We start from the raw sequence: 22002 nt of genomic DNA, 5'->3' as shown, positions 1-22002 counted from the left end.
AATAGTAATTTTGGATACAAGTTGCAAAACTTACAAAAGTAATTAATATATAACAAAAGGTATAGTTATAAATAAGTAGCTAAAACATGCATTTAAATCAAATATGGAAAATAAAATATATGGGAAAGAGTTGCATTCAGGTATTTATATGAGATACATAATGTACAATATTAGTTCACATTTTCCTTACAGCAATTTGGAGTTTATGAATTATTACCACCACATTTTAAGAAATTTCAAATCACACTTGCAAATTTATTTTATTTTTCATTTTAGTCCATGTATTTAACTTAATGTTTAAAATATCTTTAGTTGTGCTACCATTTTAGTTATTGCTTAATTTAAATAAAAATCCTTGGGAGATTACTTTTACTATAAGTTTTACTTCTCTACATATTTTCCACAAATCACGCTGAAAAATCATACATTCCTGGGCTCTCTTTTGTTCATATAAATTCCAAGAAACAAGAAAAGCAAGGGCTTGATGCTTGAATTTATTTTACATTAATTTATATTTCACCCCTGAAAATTCTTATAGTTAGTATTTAAATTACACACACCCACACAATGTGTACATACATACACACAACTGCATGACATGGTTCAATAAAACATACAATAATCCAAATTATAAAACTGAAAGATTAAAATTGGTAATAGTTCGACATTCAACTGAGTAAGAGTCAAATTCTGTTTTTTCATGGCTGTATAATTAGTATATTAACAATAGAAAAGCATGCTTCTTAAGAATAATATGGCACATCATATTCTAAACACGGTCTAAGATAATAGTTTTCTTACTATTTAATCAGCCCTATAGCACTAGTTACTTAATTTGTAATGATTCTTTAGAATGTGTGAGATCAAAACTGACAATTTAAATTGTCTGATAAATTGCGTGATCCCTGTGAAAAGTGTAAATCTCAGCTTAAATGGCTCAGACTAAGTGTCAATTTCAGAGGCTTTTCCCAATATTTACTTTCTAAAAATCATATTTTGAAGTTTAGTTCTAATATATTCTTAATTCATAAGTTTATTAACTATACAAGGGGGAAAAGTATCAAATGTATGTTAAACATTAAAACTGTTATTATAAGGAAACACTTCTTGACCTCATTAAAATAATTAACATTTCATAACATTATATTTCACATCCAAGTTATGGAAAAGCAAAAAAAAAATTATCAAAACAAACTATAGTCAATTACATTTTCAGATCAGCAAAATGCACTTGTAAGAGTCTTCCTTCCCCTAATCCAATTGCCAAAGGCATTTTAGCAGCTAAAATAGGTGAGTAGAAACATTCCTGCCATACTTTCTGAAATGTACTTAGTTTTTTGTTGTTATTCTTTTATGATTTTCTTCTTTCTGTAGTTTTAAACTCTAATGAAAACAGAAGATTACATTCATCCACACACACACCCATACATATATACACATCTAATTGGAGTTAATTTGTAACATCACCATTCTCAAACTATTCCAGTGAGTTATTGAAATATTATTATTTGTATTTTATTTACTTAATTATTCATTTTATAATCTGAATACCTTAAAGGAATAGAAATTAGAAATTATACTATAATATTTTAGAGACAGCTGGTGATTTTCCGTCATATTGGGCAATAAAATCAATGATTTTGATAGTTTTAAATGTGATGAACAAATAGAAGGTAATATATTTAATTTTGATTCTTTCATATTTAATATAAATAATTCCACTTTAAAAGGAATAATTTTAGTCAAACTGTCTTCTATTTCTTTAGTTCTATGGCATTTGACTTGTTTCTAAAATTATCTGAGTTTCGCACTCTAAGACCTGGGTCACAACCTTATTTAGGGACAGGAAATAGTTATCAGGTCACTGAGTGGTCAAATGAAAAAGGATTTGAAATGCTTCAGCACTTAGAACTCTATTCATTGAAATGATTGACTCCCATGTTGTTAAAAGGTTGAAGTTTCTTTACTGGAATTAGTCAGCTTATGCCTATATGATTACAGCAATTTTAAGAAAAATCTACAGAGTATAAACAGAAAGATTATGAGTATAAGAGTGCACATGAACAGCCTTATACATCTGCAAAAAAGGAACAGTCTTTAGGATATGCATAATATGCATAGATATTTTACTTAACATCTAAGTCTAGGGATAATATAAGTCTCTGGGCAGTAGGGTGCTATATAACTGGGGGTAAAAGCAAAGGGAACATAAACATTATTCCTCTATGTTACATATCTTTTGAAGTACACTTAAAACTTGCCATATAAGTTTGCAGCAGATTTTACTATCACGCAGGATAAAATTGTGTAGTTATTCTGGTATAATAATGATTAAGTGAAGCCTGTGATAGGTCTTCTGTTTTTATATTCACCTGATATTATTTCAAGTGAATACAGTCTACCTCTGATGATGGAAATAGGCAAAATAAGAGGAAGTTGGTGCAAAATGAGTAAATACTGGATCTGAGTCATTTAGCACTAGATCAGTTTCCCTGAAGTCCATGATCATTATTGGAAATCAAAGTTATCATTTTGCACAGCTTCCAAGGCATGTAGTATTAGGGATTTTAGGAGAGAAGAGGAGTTTGTGGCTGGAAAAAATATATTTTAAAAATGGATGAAAAGTGGTAGAAGAGAATTAAGCCACAGTATCACTTGAAAAACTCACTTTCCCAGTGTTTGGGTGCCCAAGAATAGGACATTATGAAAATTGCACCAAATAAAGGTATTCCATATTTATATAACTTTTATATATGATCACTAAAGTGATCACTAAAGTCGATGTTTTCTTCCACAAATGTTAAAGGAAGCAATCCTATCACTGACAGACAGAAAGTTGGAAAATTAGGCACAGATTTTATTTTTAAGTTTTATTTTATAATAAGAAACTGGGCTATTAAAACTATGTAACCAAAGCTGGAGTGCGTGCACTGGAAGGCCCCTGCAGTCTTTTACAACTTTTCAGAGGCCTCGGTTGTGAACTGGGTTTGCACTCTGCCAGCAGAGCAGCTCTGACCCATGGAGAGCACTCCTTCAGATCAACACTGCCTCAGGCCTTTCTGCTTTCTCCAAGAAGTCTTACATTTCAGGCATCAAGTTGAATTTCTTCTGGAGATGATTAACCCAAACCCATGACAGATTTTTTCCAAGATATCCAACCCCTTATGTTTATTTTATCCTGGCTCTTTTTTGGATGTACTGGACACAAGTAACTTACTCATTTTACATGTTAAAGGGCTGGTGGAGAGCCATTAATTCCCTTAAAAAATGAGAAAATATTTCAGTCCGCCGGGCTCTATTGTGAGAACTCATGCTAAAGACATGATTTAAAATTTTAAGAAAGGTGTTTCTCCTCTACTATAGATTTTTAAAAAGCATTTCATCACATCCCAAGATAGGGATCTTAGACTTTTGGGGAAGTGCATTCTCGTGGTGTATTAAAAAACACAATGTTAGAAGGATCAGTTACTGTTTCCATAAGCCCCTTTGTAGGGGGTTTCAACTAACCTAAATCTTGGCACATACAATTTTAGCTAATAGTCAAATAAAAAAATATAAAAGCCTCTATTCTCCTTCTTATATACCAACCCCTGTCATTGTTTCTATTTCTACATTTTCTTATTATTATGGGTGAGATGAGTTATAGGAAAATAATTCAGGTGTTTTTACATACTTCTCAAAGGAAAACATTTTAAACTCAGAGATGATTGGACCACTTATTTTGGAGATGACTATTAGTATTTTTTAAACAAGAACATTTTTCCTCTTCGAAGAAACGGTGCAGACGGGTAAGATTTTTATAGATATTTTGGAGAACACATTCAAGTCTCTTAGATCTAAGGCTCCAAATACATGGCATTTTTACTATGAACATTCAAGTTACATATTTTAAATATTGAAATATTCAAATGTATAAATTAACACATACATACAGCAAGAGAAAAAGCTTACATAATTAATATACTTAAACATTTATGCTCCTAAAATTAACAGAAATATATCAAAGAAAAAAACACATAAAGTTAGATTTAAGGGATATAGTATCTGTTAAGACAAGCCAATTTAAGGAAGTATGTATAGATTCCAATTTAACATTGCATGCCAAAAATAAGAACTCTGTTTATCAGATGGAAGTTTGTATGTATGCACATGTACAGATACATGATAATGGAAGCAAGCGCAACATGAAATTGGAAAGCAACTTCAAGGTATACACCAGCACAAACAAATAATTCCATTTAAACACAAGCATGTCATTTACAAGTGGCAATTCTGAGTGACCAGCAACTTTGACCCTGATATAAACTTTGAGCTCAGCATTTGGGTGATGATTATATGATGGTTCCATGGTAAATAGGTTTTAATTTCTTAAAATTAAGACTAAATATTACTTATGATAGTAACTCACTTAATTAATTTGTAAATAGTACTTGATATAATCTTTTCTCTTTAAATAGGGAAATCTCACAGATGCAAAAAAAAACACAGGATATATTTTGGAAAGCTTCAAGGGATAATTTTATTTCTATATAATATTGATAATACCTCAAAACTATTAAAAATTATAAATCTTAGAATCACAAGAATTATAGAAAATCAATTCACTGCCCTTGTTCAGCAATTCTGAAAGTGTTAGTTTCTTCTACTCTTGAATAAAATTGCAAAATAAATTTTATCTTTACAAAACATATATCAATATCTGAATCAAAATATTTTATCTCTAAGTGGGGGATAAAAACTAAGTTAATTTTTGTAATTAGATTTATTACTGGAATGTTTAAAGATATCAGTTTTCTTCTTTAATTCATGCTTCAATGGGCTACCTAAGTTCAAGACCTTATACAGAGTGAAGAAAAGAAATGACAAGAGATTGCATATACATTGGGGGTGGGAGGTTAATGCCAGAAGTGTGACTGATTGATTGACTGACATCACTTTTAAAAGTCTGGATTAAGGCTGCCTGTCAAATTTGTCCAGCTAAAATTCAGAATAGAATGAATCACTGACCACAATCAGTATCTTGTCTATTCATTCAAGTATATGCATTTACCTTCATCTGGAAAATCCCTTTCCATGTAAAAATGATCAGCAAAACAGAATAATAAATTTCCCCTACACACATACATCATATCTTAAAGTATAATGTTTCAAAATGTATCCAGTTACTATAATCGAATTCTAAATTGTACAAGTTTCATTGAAAATGGCTACCGTTCCTGATAATAGCAATGGTGAAAATGTATTGAGCTTGCTATGCATTAGGTACTATTCCCAGCATTTCATATGTACTGATCAATTTACTTGACCCTGAGACCTGTGCATTATTTCACATCATTATGCCAATTTCATCAATGTGGAAAGACATACAGAAAGGTTAGTGTATGACAAAGTCATACCTCTAGCAAGGGGTGGAGTTGGGATTTAAACCTAGGCAGTCAGCTCCATACATTACTCTCTTACCCATTGGGTTGAGTATCATTTTATAATTAAAGTAATGATTTTGAAAAATCTTGGAGAAGGTAGTGAAGCTTTGGGGGAAACACATGGGGTCTCCCGAGTCTATTAAACTACTCTAAAATCTCAATGGAAAATAGAAAATACTTAGTTTTCTAGAAACACAAAAACATACCTTGACTTCAATATATATTACTCATCTCTATCCTTCCAAAAAATGTTTAAAAAACTAGGAAGCTTTAAAACGAAGGGATACTGTTCATAATGATGAAATTATTCAAGATCCAAACCCTCACAGCTGGTGAGGCTTAAGTAGGAAATGATTAAATGAATTCCAAAGTTTGCTAAATAGACCCAAAGGGTGGCTGAGACAGTGGGACCTAAAGCTTGAATGTGAACACTGAATGAGTTGTAAGTTTAAGTTGGGAACAGGCCAATATCTGACTTTGAGTAATACCAATTGGCAGGAAGAGTGTTTCTGAGAATCAAAGATATTTTTTTAAAGTCAGAACTGTTTATTAATTCAACAAATACTTATTGAGTGCCTAGTATAGATGAATCTAATACTGTTAGGTTAGGCTTTGGGGATCGGAGGAAACAGAAATATGACTAAGACTGGATCCATGACCTTGGAAAGATTTATAGTCAGGGGAGGAAATAGATAAAAACATATAGTTATAGGACAATATTAAAGAAAGATAGGCAAAGGCCTATGGGAGGTGGTATTAGGAATGATGTACAGATGAAATGACATTTATCTGAGTCATGAAGGATAAGCAAAAGTCTGAAACTAGAAAGGTAAGAATAAGCATTAGAGATATATCATATAGATATAGTATACAAAGTTCAATATGGTTAGAGGATATTTCAGGGAGTGGGGAGATGCTACAAGGTAGTAATGGAAAGGTAGGCTGGGAAATGTATGTAAAGCTCACTGTATGCTTAAGACTTCGGAATTCATTCTAGAGGAAACAGAAAGGCATTACAAGATTTTAAAATGGGTTATGCTATATGCAGAATTATAGTTTAGAAAGACATTGCAGTGCAAACATAGATGACAGCATTTACAACACTGAACAAAGTGCAGATACTACAAAGCAGGCTATTACAGTATTTCAAAGTAAGAGACGTTGCAGGCATTGGCTGATGTGAGGTGGTGCTTATATTCAGTGAGTAAGGAGGAGAACAGAATTAAGATTGATCTTGAGTTTTCTAGGTTGAGTGAATACCTAATGGTACTACTAACAGATGGAAAGAAAGTATCAAACAGGTAGAGAGAGTGGAAGAAATACACTTCATGTTAAACCTACTGGGTTTGAAGTGCCTAGACAAATCAAAAGGGGAAGGATGGAGATAGACATTTAGTTATCTTTGCCTCTAAACATACAGTATGTGAGAGGATTAGGCATTATATCTTGATATTTTCATGATGCCAGTGGAATAGGTATGATTTGTACTTCCACGATGTTTGCTTTTGCATATGTATATCGAAGTACAATATCTGACCAAGTAAACATTGGCTATATGAGTAAATAAATATGTGGATTGAATATACTAAGATCAGAGACAAAATTCCATGGGATATTGATATTTAAGACACAGAAAGAGGCACAGAAGACAACTAAAAAAGAGTGGCCAATAAACAGGAGATTCAGGAGAGCGGGATGAACATAAAAAGGGAGAAGAGAAATTCTAGGTAGAGAAATTCCTGAAGAAAGGGAAAGGAGAATGAGGGCAGAAAAGAGATTCCTGAATTTAGCAATTAAGAGGTAAACGCTGATTACTGTAATGAATACAGTTTGAAGAGAATGATGCTGATGTGACCAGAGTATACAGTCTGCATAACTTTACAAATGTATTGTACATGACATGCTCAGTTTCACCTTATTAGTTTGTCTCTCAGTAGGCTGAGCCTCTGAAGCAGGAACTGATTTTTACTTGTGCCTCCAGTCTCAGGTACAATGAAAGAAAACAGAAACTCAAAGACGCTTACTGAAGAAATAAAAAATGCAGAATGATTAGAAGGTGGGGAACAAAGGCCCAGATTAGACTGCCTAAGGAGGTTGCTAAGAAAAAGAGAGAGAGAGAGAGAGAGAGAGAGAGAGAGAGAGAGAGAGAGAGAGACGTAGCTTGAAGGGTAACAGCTTGAAAAGGAGCATCACATGTTCAATGGCAGACCTGTAGCTTCCTCATAGGTGGATTTTAGGAAGGCCAAGAAACAAAAGACAGGAGATAACTAAACATGCAGAGTATCATGGCATCAGGCAGAATAACATCCAAAGCAAGGGGGAAAATTTTAGCTTTGGGAAGGAAGTGGGAAACCATTTATTAAGAAAGAGCATGTTGCAGTGATCTTTGTAACTGCTACTGGAAATAAAAATAACGACTGCTGCCACATACTGAGCACTATGCTCAGCAGTGACTTCATTCCCCATAACTATTCTATTGGATAGGTATTATTGTTCTCATTCAATGGGTGAGAGCAAGTGAAATATATTCATACCCTGTGGCCACGATTTCTTTGCTTTTTCCCCTTATCCCTCCATGTCTACTGTGTTTCCCCTGGTCTAAGCCACCATCTCCACGCTAGACTACTGCAGTGACCTTCAATCTGGTCTTATGTTCACTCTTATTTCCTTTCTAACTGTTCTCTACAACACATGTTCCACAACCGCAAATTGAAGAACAAATCTGACCATTTCATCTTTTGCTTACACTGACTGTTGTTCTTGTAATACCGAAGGTCAATTCTTCAACATGGACCAAAAGTAATGGACTAAAATTGCTCTGTTCCCTGCCAACTTCATCTCTGGCCATACCAGCCTTCTTTCAATTCGTTGAATGGTGTAGGCTATCCTTGTCTTCAAAGTCTTTCAACAGGCCCACACACTTGTTATATACAACTTCCCCCTTTGCCTAGTTGCTGCTTCTTGAACTTCAAATTCAGTGTCACTTCTTCCCTTATCTGATTGGGCTAGATTCATAATGAACTCCCTTTACTTTTCCTCCATAGAATTTTATTCATTTGTGTCATTATATACTTACATGAGTTTTTATAAATACTCCCAGCTCCCACTTCAACCAGATAGTGAACTCTATTACCCATGATCTGTGTTTATTTCATTCACCACCCTATCTTCATCTTCTTGCACAATGCCAAGCTCATGGTGGATAGTCAATAAAGATGTGTTGGTAGATTAAATAGGGAATGTAAGGAATTAAGTCTTAGTTCCCACATTTAAAGGCTAGATCATTCTAATATCTTCTAAACATTTTTATTCAATTTACTTATTGACTTATGTGGTATATATTATTTGATCCAACTAATTAATGAGAAAATTTAGTATAGAAAGGTTAATTCACCAAAGTTACATAGGTTTGGGCTGGGATCCAAATTCAGTTCTATATAATTCCTAGTGTATGTGTTTCTGTTGGGGTGGAGAAAGCAAAAATAGAATCAGATGAATTTAAGACTCATTAAAGAAAAAACTAGGCAAATGATTTGATGCAGAGTTATGAAAAACAATGCAAAAATGTTGTTACCCATCTATAAATATGTAAAATTCACCAGAAATTACTATCATTATTAGATCTCCTGGTCTAAGTTCATTGGGATTTACCTACATATCCATCCTTCTTTGTTCTTTATAACTTCTTGTATCGCCAAGATCTCATCTGGAATCTTTTTCCTTTTGTCTCAAGAATACCAGTTAGTATTTATCTTAGATTTGGTCTATTGATGAAGAATTCTGCTTTGCTTGTTATAAAATTCTTGTTTTACCTTAATATGTTTTCATTTATTATCTGTTCATTAAAACCCAGACCCTTTAATGGATGATTTAAAAAATATCTCATGTAATCACTTAAAAAAAGCATCAAGGTTATAGATGGCATGTCTTTATGAATGGAAAATGGTTATCCTCAGCTCTGCCCCTCCCTATCCCCAATTTATACTCTTAAAGGCAACCATATTCATCCATTAGTCATTTCTTCTACTACTGGTCTGAATATATCTTGATGTCCTATTTTTATATATCTATATTACCTATTGACTTCACAGTATAAAGATTTAGCCCTTTTACAACATCTCTACCATACACATATATACTTCTTCTTCCAAGTTCCTAAAAAAGACCATAATTTTTGGTTACACCATGACTCAGTGTTTATCTTTTTATGACATGTAAGTATTGTTTACCACTCAGCCATATAAGGTACTGAAAAAGAAGGGTTAATAGCTTGTTCTATGGTTTTCCTCCAGCTGCAGGAAGGTATGAGGATTTGATCCTCGGGTCAAAAAACTGTTAGAATTTAATCTATACCACATGTAAGATCAATGAGAATTCAGCTGTATCAGACTAAGTGCTTTTACCTCATTGTTGAGATTGAATCTTAAGCAATAAGCAAGCAGGATGAATGAAATGCAACTGAACCAGAGAATGGGAGCTAGATATATACCCCTAAGTAGACTGGGTTACTAGTTGAGAAGACTACATGACTAAATGATTATAAAAAGCTCCTGGGATCCCCAGAGCTGATGGCTTCCTTTAACTGAAGTTGTCCACACACTTACAGCCTCATCTCTCACGCCCCCGTGTTTCCTAAGTGAAGAAGGACTGGAACACACCAGATGCTCTGCCCAGGTATCACAATGTCCTCTCTATACTAAGCATGCTTTGTGGTTTGCTCTCCTTTGTCCTTCCTTAAAGCTGAGTAAATTTAGTGTTGTATGCTTCCTATTGTGTTTCATCAATTTAAGTGTTCATTTGAACTCAAAATACACAGCTGCTCTGAGAAAAACCAGCACAGCAGTTGCAGATAACATTTCATGCCTTGTACAACTTTTTTATTTTCTCACATTTAGTTATCTCATTTTTTACATTAGGCTAGCTTTCTATGTATGTTAGTTCATTAGTTTCCAAATTCTCTAGTAAAAGGCTTCATCTACTATATGTTCATGTGTTAGTATTTTATACACATATCCACAGGTCACCCCAAAACTCTTTTCTTACAGAATATACCTCCTTTATGTTTGAGCACATACAACAGTCAGGAATATTTTTTTTTCTCCTCAGAGAAATTGCTCATGATGTTTTCTGTCATTGTGAAGTATTTAATCTCTAAGCCCATGCAACCTTGGATCTCTCCTCACCATCACCATAAATATTCCTTTGTCTCTTTCCTTGCGAGATCTCATGTATGCCTTTTCCATGGTTGACTTCTTTATTTTTGAGTAGTTCCTCCAGTACTTGCTGAGCAAGTTGCAAGGGAGATAACCTAAGATTTGGCATGTTTTACAGTTTTAAATTTTATTAATAGTTTCTATGTTTACAGAATTCTAGGTTGGAAATAACTTTTTCCAAGAATGTTGAATTATCTTCTGGATTCTGGGATTAATGCTGGGAATCCAATGCTTTTAGATAACTGATGCATTGCATGTGACCTGTTTTTCTTTCTTGAGGACTTTCAGGCTCTTACATTTGTCCCTAGATTTATGACATTTTTTGAAGATATGCCATAAAGATGGGTTTATTTACATTCATTTTCCTGACATTCAATGGGTTCTCTTGATCTAGAAACTGGTATCTTTTAATTTGGGGGTTTTTTGGAATGCTTTTTTTTCTGATCATTTATTTCAATCTATTTGTTATTGAATTTTCTCTCTTTTTGGATCTCCTATTATTTATCAAGGGTTGGACCTCCTGGAATAAGTCTCTTTTCTATGTTTCCTCTCATATTTCGTATCACTTTGTAATTTTGTTCCAATTTCTGGGAAATTTCTTTAACACTATCTTCTAACACTATCTTCTAATCTTTTGCCAAGTTTTCATTTCTGATACCAAGTTTTTGTTTTCAGAATGGTATTTTTGGTTTTCTGACCTCTCTTTCTTATTATAGCATCTCATTCTTATTTCATGGATGCAATTTTATATCAATGACAATATTCATTGTATATTTGAAGAATCTTTTCACCTGGTAGTGTCTGTTCACCTGGTACAGTGTTTATTTAAATTGATTATTACTTTTGTTAGTTTTTTTTTTCTCTATATTTCATGTTTAAATTTGCTTCAGATCCTCCTTTGTGTGCTTATATTTTAGAGCAGGGGGTCTGTAAGGTTGATAGGAAACTCTGCACCAGTGAATGAGGCCTTTTCTGAGAGCTTCACCTTAAGACGACTTACCAGAGTCCTGTATTGGAAATACCTGATGTCAATATTTAAATGTTTCCTCTTGGACTGATAAGAATATCCAGAAACACTCTTATCATCTCTTTCCTGGAGGCTAAAGGCATGGTGCTATGGAATTAATGCTTATGTTTCCCCAACATTCCTGTGTTGAAATCTTAACTCTCAATGTGATGGCATTTGGAATTAGGGTTAGATTAGGTAATGAGGATGGGGCCCTCATGATGGAATTAGTGGCCCTGTAAGAAGAGGAATGGAGAGATCTCTTCTCTCCACATGCATGAACCAAGGGGAAGCCATGTGCATAGATAGTAAGAAAGTGGCCATGCATAAGCCAGAAAGAGAGCTCTCACTAGGAACTATGTTAGCTGGTATTTTGATTTTGACCTTCCCAGCCTCTGGAACTGTGAAAAATAAATGTCTGGGTTTTAAGCCACCTAGTCTATGGTATTTTGTTATGCCCATCTGGACCAAAAAACATGATTATCAGAATTCTGGGAGCTGAACAGGGGAAGGGGTTGGGAATTTAGCATTTAACATATACCTACATCTACTCTTCTTAGTTTTAGTGAGGTGTCAAGCAAGGATTTCCTAAGTCACAGATTCTGTTTTATCCTATTAAAAAAAATTAAGTTCAAAAATTTTGCACAGGTAATCCAGATCTCTTCACATTACTTCCACTGGGCCTAATACCATCATCCTGAAATTCTGAGTTTGAAATAGTTCTCATATTTCATTGCTAGTTTAAGCTTTTGCTTTCTCACTGTTAGTCACATATGTATGTTTTCTGGTCTATAAAATTATATTACTGTTGCCCATTTCCTATATTTGTTAGTATGTGTCTTAAAAAATATCTTCCCTGAAGTTTTAGTGAGGGTTTCCAGATCAATCATCTTTAGCTAGGAAGTCTTAGATTGACATTTAATTTTTAAAATATCATGAGAAGTAAATACTGGTGTTCTCAGTTACAGATGAGAAAACAAAGGCATGAGTCCACAGCTAGTGTATCTACATGAGATTCAAACCTGACTTCTCAGTGCAAAACAGTTGTTACTTTGTTATCTTATGTAGCCTTCTTTAGATAGAAGACTAATGCTCTCTATGATGAACTTTCTAAGGTATTGTAATAATTCTCTGAAACCTTGACAGGATTATTGGCTATCTCAAAGGACAGAAATTTTCCTATATAGCAATAGGTGGGCATCTAATACAGATGGGCAGAGAGATTTTGTTTTCAAGGAGCAAGGGACAACAAAGATAAGGAGAAAAAAAAAAAAGGTTGCCATGGACTTCTTATCTCAGAACCCACTATCTTTCCCCATTTTCTTTGTGAAGGTTAGCTCAGGAATCCAGGTGTTCTCCTCCTTATTCCTCGTGACTGTACAGAGAAGCAGCAGATGGGGAACTGGATGGCATGAGTGCCTTGTTTTTCATTTTTGAAGATGAAAGTTTTGCTGGGTATAGACTTTCATACTGGAACTTATTTTCTTTTAGTACTTTGAAGATATCATTACATTGTGCATTAGTCAGCTTGGGCTGCCATAACAAAATACCACAGACTGGATGCTTTAAGGACAGAAATTTATTTTCTTATAGTTCTGGAGGCTACAGGTCTAAGATGGAAGTGCTAAAAGTTTAGTTCCTCAGACGCCTCTTTCCTTGGCTTATGGATGGCCACCTTCTCACTGTGTCCTCACATGGTCTTTTCTCTGTGAGCATATACTCCTGATGTCTCTTTCTTTTTGGATAAGTATACCAGTCCTCTTAGATTAGAGACCCACTCACCCGACCTCATTTAACCTTAATTATCTCCTTAAAAGCTTTATCTCCAAATATAATGAGAGGGTTAGGTCTTTCAACCTGTGAATTTGGGGGTGGCATAATATATAACTGTCTTCTGGTTAACTGTCTTCAATAATATATAATTGTCTTCTGGATTTCATCATTTCTATTCAGAAGCCAGCTTCATTATTTATTATTACTGGTCCTTTGAAGATAACAAACTTTTTTTTCCTCTGGCTCTTTAAAAAAAAGTTCTCTCTTTTTTTCTTTTTTTTTTTCTCTCTCTCTTTTTTAGCAATTTTACTATGATATGCTGCAGTGTAGTTTTCTTTGAATGTATATGTTTTATGTTTTATGGTTCATGGAGTTTCTTAAATCTACAACTTGAAGTTTTCCTCACTTTTAGTAAATTCTCAACCATTAACTTTTCAAACATTACTTTTATGACACTCTCTCTCACCACTTCTTGGACTGTAATTACATGTGTGTGAGACATTTTTGCTGTATCTTGCATGTCTGATCTCTTTCCTGTATTTTTGATTCTCTTTCATTTCATGCTTCAATTTAGATTTTTTAAAAAATGTTTATTATTTTTGAGACAGAGAGAGACAGCAAGAGAGCACAAGATGGGTAGGGGCTGAGAGAGAGAGGGAGACACAGAATCTGAAGCAGGCTTCAGGCTCTGAGCTGTCAGTCAGCACAGAGCCTGATGCAGGGATTGAACCCACAAGCCATGAGATCATGACCTGAGCTGAAGTCGGATGCTCAAATGACTGAGCCACTCAGGCGCCCCTAGATATTTCTTTCAGACCTATTTTCCCATCTCTCCTCAGCTTTGATTAACCAGTAGTTAAATCTATCCATTGAGTTCTTAATTTCAGTTTTTTAAGTTATACTTTTCTTTTGGATATTTTTTTATAAGTTCAGTATCTGTTGAAATCCTCAATTTCTTCTATATCCCTAAAGTTATTATGTATATGTCTTTAAAAATCTCCATTATCTGAAATCTTGTTGGCTCTATGTGTATCCATTGTTTCTCCTGGTGTTCAATGTTGTCTCATCTCTTTCTATGCCTGTGTGTGTGTGTGTGTGTGTGCGCGCGCCAAACACTGCATAGGAAAAAATGCAGAGATAATTTGAAGTTTGGGATGTTATCTATTTCTGGAGATGTTTTATGGTTGTTTCTGGCAAAAGGCTACTAGAAAGTCTATTTGCAATGCACCTAGACTGGTGACATTATCAAATGCTTTGCTTAGCTTCTCACATCTTTGTATTTTCTTCTTGACTCATAATTCTTTGCTTACTTGTTAGTTCTCTAATGACTTCAATTACATTCTTAAAAATAACTTTTCCAGCTTTTAAAGTTGTTCTCTGCAGGAGGGTTGGTTTGAATTACATAGTCTTCTCTTACCAGAAGTAGAAGTCCTCTTGTATTTTTTAATGGAAAATAAACTAACATCTCATAGTCTACATAACATGGTTTATTTCAAAAAACCTTAAGAGCTCTGAAATCCTTTCCCATTTTTAAATCATATACACACCATATATACATATACACAAAAAATACATATAAAGTATATATGTATATGTAAATCATCTGTACATAAGGTATATATACACACTATAAAATATATAATAAATATTCTATTCTGGCTGAATTTGGGGGAAAGTAGAAAATACAAACTCTTTATAACTAATGTGGTTAAGGAAGAGTTTAATCAGCTGTTTTCTAACTTGGGATTACCATTTCCTGAATCCCCCTTATCCACAGATATTTTTTTTTAATTTTTTTAAATGTTTATTCATTTTTGAGACAGAGAGAGACAAAGCATGAGAGGGGGAGGGGCAGAGAGAAGGCAACACAGAATCCAAAGCAGGTTCCAGGCTCTGGGCTGTCAGCACAAAGCCCAAGGCAACCCTCAAACTCACGAACCACTAGATCGAGATCATGACCTGAGCTGAAGTCAGACGCTTAACCGACTAAGCCACCCAGGTGCCCCTCCACAGATAATTTTTTTAAAAATTTACAGTTTGCTTCATGCTCTACTGGACTGAATTCCTAATCAGATTTTTTTCTGTAGAAAGTTAAATTGATTCTGAACCTTATATTAAAAAATACCATGATACTGTTCAAAATATATTTAGGGAGTTTTAATTATGTCGCTTACACATATTTTTCTTTCTTATTCAAATATTATTGAGTGCCAACTATATATCTGGCTCTATTCTAAGTGCTGAGGATATAGCTAAATAAGATCTTCCCAACATGGTTCTCCCTTGGTAGAGCTTACATTCTATTAGTGGAAACACAACATTTAAGTTAAATTTTAACAATTCAGATTAAATAGGACAATAGCAGATAAATGTAATGAATGGAGCAGGTGTTGGGTGAGAGAGTTAGTAGGTAGAGAGGAAAAATTTACCAAGGTAGTGTTGTAAGAGAAAGCCCTCTCATGGGACTGGAGACACAAACTGAACAATGAGAGGGTCATTGTGCGAAGTGTGGAGGGCAGAGTTTCCAGGCAAAACAATAAAGTATAAAAGCCTCAAAGTAAAAAATTTCTTATCATATTTGAGGAACTGGAAAGCGTTCTGACATTTACAGTCAGGTGGGCCATGATATGAACGATAGCTTTTGTTCTAAGAGCAATGAGAGATCATGGGAAGATTTTAAATACTTAAGTCATATAAAATGCATCATATTAAATTCTATAAAGGAAGTTAAAATACAGCACCTGACCTTCAATATTCTTTAAAGTTGAGCTTCCCACTTACTTTCCAATTTCTATTGACTCTTTCCCCAGATCCTTTTCTATTAGTCAGGTTGAAAATAAAAACATTCATACAAAAGTTAGACAAGATTTTGCTAGTTGATTTTTAATTCTTTGTAGGTACAGGCAAACTTTTACTTTTCTAATATGAATGAAGTTTTGTTTCCTGTTTCAAAATGCTGTGGTAAGGATTTCATTATGTTATAGTAAAGCACATAGAACAGTGCCTGTACAAGTAGTGAGCAACAGGCAAGAGTAAAGAGACTATTATCATATCATATCATATCATATCATAATTATATATTATATTATATTATATTATATTATATTATATTATATTAATTATATCATATGGTAGATAAAAGTTTATTCTGGTTATTGTGGGAACACAGTAAGTGGTGTTGTAAGCTAGAATTGAAAATTTTTCTTAAGGGATTAATGCCTGAGGTGACAAGAATTAGCCAAGTGAAGAGATTTCCTTCAACGCATAGGACAGTGAGTCCAGTTCATCAAAGGAAACAGCATATTCAAAGATGTTATGCAAGCATCATGTAGCTCCATCTACACTTGAAGTTATTTAAGGGTATGGTCCTTTGTGTTTTTCTTCACTAAAAAAGTTTATGAAGCATCCATTATGCATTAGGTGTTATCCTAAAGGCTGTGAATACCAAGGAGATACATGTAGCTTAACATTTAGTAAGAAAATAGTAATTTGAAGTAGAGTCATTGTTGCAAACTGAGATACTGATGGACAGAGCACATTTTATGAATATTCAGATCCTTCTTTATTTTGACTAATATTGAGTCTTGCTCAGTAGAAATAAGATTGCAAACATCTCTTCTTTACAGCGTGATATCAGGTATTCTTCGGTTGCTTGCAATTATTCTCCCAGCTCTTAATACCTAATCACATTGGCATTAATAGCAAGTACTCTACACAACTACAGAAATACAAGACGTACTTTAAAACAATCTACATAATGTGACTCTGTGCCTTAAGCTGGTATTAAAAGGAAGAAAGCTAGAAGAGAAAATGCTTGTAATCATACAATAAAAAATACCACAAAGGAAGATGGTTTGGCTAGAAATGCTCTGAAGTAAAAATTATAGAAGTTGAAGGTCTTTTAATGTCTTCAATTCTCAAAAATTTAGTACAAAAATATTTGAACATCTATGATGTAAAAGGACATATGGTGTGTGTAAATCTTCAGTTTTATAAGAGGAGAAATAGAAAGCATGCTAGTGATGACAGCACCAGACTGGGAATTAAGAAAACCTGACATTAAAATCAAGTAAAATGTCCCAGGGAATGGAGGAACGAAGACAAAACTTGCCTCTCTGAGAAGGTTGTTGGGCCAGATCCAATTGTTTTCCTGGCTTGTCTAACTTCCTTCCTTGGCTAAAGCCAAAAGTCTGAATTTGGCATTGGTTTAGAAGTAGCAAATTTTAAAATTTGAGCAGATTAGGGCAAGAATGTCACTTAATTTGTGAATAAATAATAATAAGAAAAAATGAAGCAAAAGTAGAGTGTTTACTTTTGGGCTGTGTGGAGATGTTATCATCTATCTGAAAATTAAAATAGGTGATTAAAAATATGGTCACTTTTAGAGTCTAACAGATACGGTCCCTAATAATGTTAGATAATCATGATAATATTAATAATAATATTAGATGAGGTAGGAGTTAATTACATGGCACAAATTAGACATTTATCACCATGTTGGTACTAAACTGTTTCTTAATTTATATTAATGCAAGCTATGAGAAAGAACAAAATTGGCTATTAGTTTCCCAGAGTTTTGCCTAACTTAATCATTAGTCTTTATTTTTTTTCTTAAATATTTTGATTCTAAGGTTGTATATACATTTCAGCATTATCCAAGAACCTTTGCTCTTCATGTCTGCATTTTGTTTGATTTTTGCTAGCATTGTTTTAATAAAGAAATTATCTCCATTTCTGCTCACTTACTCTCTGTATGATCTTGGGCAAATCACCTATCAAACTCTCAAAACCAGTTCCCTCATCCGTAAAATGTTGCCAGTTATAATACATTCTTCAGAGTTTTTGAAGATTGAATCAGAGAATTTAAGTAAAACTCTTGGCACAGTACCTACCTCGCAAGAAATACAATAAATACTACCAATTGCAAGCAAGAGGAAAAAAGAATAAAGCTGTACTTTTAAAATGACTATTGCAAATGGTTACAAGTTTTGAGGACTTAACTATATATGTATACTGTGTATTTCAAGCATTTTACAAGGAGGATCTCATGTAATCCCCAACAACTAGGTACTATTAGTATCCAATTTTACATGTGAAAAATAATTCTAAACAGGGAAGTTAAATAATGTCCTCAAGGCCACACAGTCAATAAATGGTGGAATCAAGATTCAGTTCCATTCAGGCAGTTAGTGTTAGACTAACTCTGGAATCTAGACTTACATTTATTAAGCTAGGCTTCTTTTTATACCAGTGATAGCTATGGAAGAGTGATGTCAGGATGCTACACTGAGCATTTTACCATAAAAAAGGAAACTTGGTAGGAGATCTCTGAGGTAACAATCAAGAAAGTGTTTCAAAGTCTAAGGCAAGATCAGATGTTGAAGCCTAAGTAAGGATTATGGGTGACCTAGGGTAAAGGAAAACAGTAATCCAACATTAAATAAATTATAAATAAATAAACAAGTCAATCAAGTAAACCAATGTTGAATCTGTAAAGTCTTCAGACTCTTAGCTTTGTCTCATAGGAATAACTGATTGATAACTAACATACTGCACATGTATGAGGTTACCCTGGGACCAGGTGTGGTCAAAAGTTCCTCAGCCTTCATAAGGTTACAGCTCTAAATCTGGCGGCTAGTCAAAAATTGTCAATATTTCATGTTATCGCAAAATAGAAGGATACTTTGTAAAACATGGTCTATTAAAAGGGAATAATTCTTTACCTTATATCACTTAATATTATTTGATATTTCATCAAATATTCCTCAAATTTAAGTGTATTTTTTGCCTAATAGAGGATATGTACCACCCTCTCTGTCCTATTAGTGACATTCAGAAAAAAGAAGCAATAATACCTAAATAATTTTAGTATAATTGATAAGAGAAATCATGGAAATACCCCACAGATAATATTGCAAAGTGGAGAAGAAAATATTTTTTAAACTTAACATTAAAAAAATCACACAGTGTTATTATAAATGGGAATTATAGGGAGAAATCATCAAATAATACTATCATCTAATCTCAACAAAACCAAGGGAATTATAAGACAGTGCTGCGATGCCATTGTGCTGAGAGAATGTTTCAGATAGAACATTCAATCTAAACCTACACTGAGATTTAATTCTGATCTCCCTCACTGTTGGGGGGTAAGATGCCCAACTATTAATTTAATTTGAAATTTTTAAGGGAAAAGTCCTTCCAATGCTCTAAAATGAGATTGTGATGATAGTTGTGTTATTGTGAATATATTGAAATTCATTGAATTGTACTCTTAAATCTGGTGCATTTTATATTATAGAAATTGTATCTCAAAAGGCCTGATTTTAAAATGCGCCCTCTACTGGGAAGCTGGGGTGAGTCAGGCTACTCAGGGGGAAACCGACTGGCCCTTATGGCAAGTTAGGAAATAATGTGAGTCCAGGAAGCATGTGATGCCAGAGAGACAGGTAAAGTCACCTTGGGATTCAACCTGGCCAGCAATGATCAAATTACCTTTGCCTCACTCTTTTCCTCTTAAAAGAAGGTAGAAATAAACATACTAGGTAAAAAAAGTTCTTCCATGTACAGCTGTTTTTGCCAAGCCTATTCCTTCAAAAACAAAAAAACAAAAAAAGAACACCAACGCTGAAACTAATTGTCAGTCACTAGATTATCTGGTACCCACATAATACATAATGACCATTCAGTGAAATTAATGAAATGACAAATATATTTGAGGTTGCAAAAAGAAAAAAAAAAAGTAAATTAAATGCATTTCATATGGATGAAAGTAAACAAAAACATATAACTTCATATCATGAAGCATAGGTAGAAATGTTCTATGTTCTATAGTCCACTTTATTTCTGTCAGTATTTGAACTATTCCTAGCATATTTTATATTAATACACAAATCTATAAATATACCATATATATATATACACATATATATATATATATATATGGTATATTTATACACACTATTCTAGCTGGTAGCATACCTTCACACTTCACAGAACAAGATAATGCGACCTATAGAACAGGCTGGGATAGATTTCTCTTTTGATTGTGAGATGTATGCTAATTTAAAGGGCAAAAATGCCCCAATTATCTTTCTCACTAGGCATTGCCTTTCTAAAGTAACAATGCTTCTATTTAACAGATAATAGCTGTGGTATTGTTATTGATTTTAGCAGAATTTCATCTCTTTCTTTCACAGTGAAATGGTGAAATTAAGACTGTAATAAGGAAATTAACTAATTAAAACCCAAGCCCTATTTTATATTGAAAACATATTTTAATTTTGTTAAAATACTAATTGATAAGTATTTTTTGAAATACTGGTTTTTGACACCTTCAATGGTCACGAATTTTTAAAAATGTTTTTCTAAGGAAAATTTCTAATATTAAAAAACAATTGAATGGTAGAGCAAGCCTACATATACCATCATCTACTGATCCAAAAAATTCAATAATTTGCTATACTTATTTTATCTATCTTCTTATGTATATATTTACTACTAAAGAAAATTCGAGACCCCATGTCTTCCACTGCTACATACTTAACAGGCATCTAAAGAAAAGTATACATTTGGGGTTTATCAAATTTTTCTTCTGTAAATAAAAATATCTATTTTCAATATGCTATAATAATACATAATTTTTTAATAATTACTTTTGAGAGAGGGAGTCAGACAGCACAAGTGGGGGAGGAGCAGAGAAAGAAGGAGACACAGAATTTGAAGCTGGCTCTAGGTTCCGAGCTGTCAGCACAGAGCCTGACGTGAGGCTTGAACTCACAAACCACAAGATCATGACCTGAGCTAAAAATGGACACAACCGACTGAACCACCCAGGTGCTCCAATAATGCATAAATTTTAAGACTTATTTAAAATGTATAGAAGAGTATTAAAAATTCTAAGTGGTTTACTTCCATTCAAATGTATTTTTCCTATTAGAAATTATAATCCAAAAGTATAGATAAAATTATGAATATTGTAATATTAAAGAGAAAGCAATGGCAAACTTATTGTAAGTCATGTTGGCTTCTCTGACATATTTAAATATTTCTGTTCAATAATGTAAGTCCATAATTCTTCCAAATGCTGAAATCAGAAATATAATCTGCCATTTAGATGTATAAATCCTTTACCCCAAAAGTCAGTTGGGCAAGCTTCAAATATAGTAAAATATTTTAAATTCCATAGTTTAATTTATAACATTTAATGCAATTTGTGTATATTGGCAGTAAAGTAAATATATTAGAATATCATTTCCACATGGGTTCACTTCCACTGATATTGGCTAATATCAGTCAGTGTAAAATTTGAATAAAATTAGTAACACTGATGAAATAGCTTTATAAGATTTCACATAAAAATATAAGAAATTTAAATTTATGTAAGCACTGATACAAATACTAAACTACTATGCTAATGAATCGATGCACTAAATTAGTATTTTAGCTCCAAGAGACATATTTTGACTTTTATTTAATTATACCTTATATATAATATTTCATACATGTACTTTAGGACTACTGAGAATTAAACTTTTATTTTATTGGGGTGCCTGGGAGGCTCAGTTGGTTAAGCATCTGACTCTTG

General features: G+C 33.4%; 1 protein-coding gene across 7 annotated transcripts in view; it reads right to left on the bottom strand.

The window, feature by feature from the left end:
• LRRIQ1 (leucine rich repeats and IQ motif containing 1) overlaps positions 1 to 22002 on the bottom strand; it is a 214066-nt gene that overhangs the window by 65647 nt on the left and 126417 nt on the right. The gene's annotated exons all lie outside the window — the stretch shown is intronic.

The sequence above is a fragment of the Panthera leo genome, chromosome B4 (genome assembly GCF_018350215.1).
Source record: "Panthera leo isolate Ple1 chromosome B4, P.leo_Ple1_pat1.1, whole genome shotgun sequence".
Taxonomy (NCBI): Eukaryota; Metazoa; Chordata; class Mammalia; order Carnivora; family Felidae; genus Panthera; species Panthera leo.
Note: the sequence above shows the minus strand (reverse complement) of the source record. Positions and strands in the feature narration are given on the sequence as shown.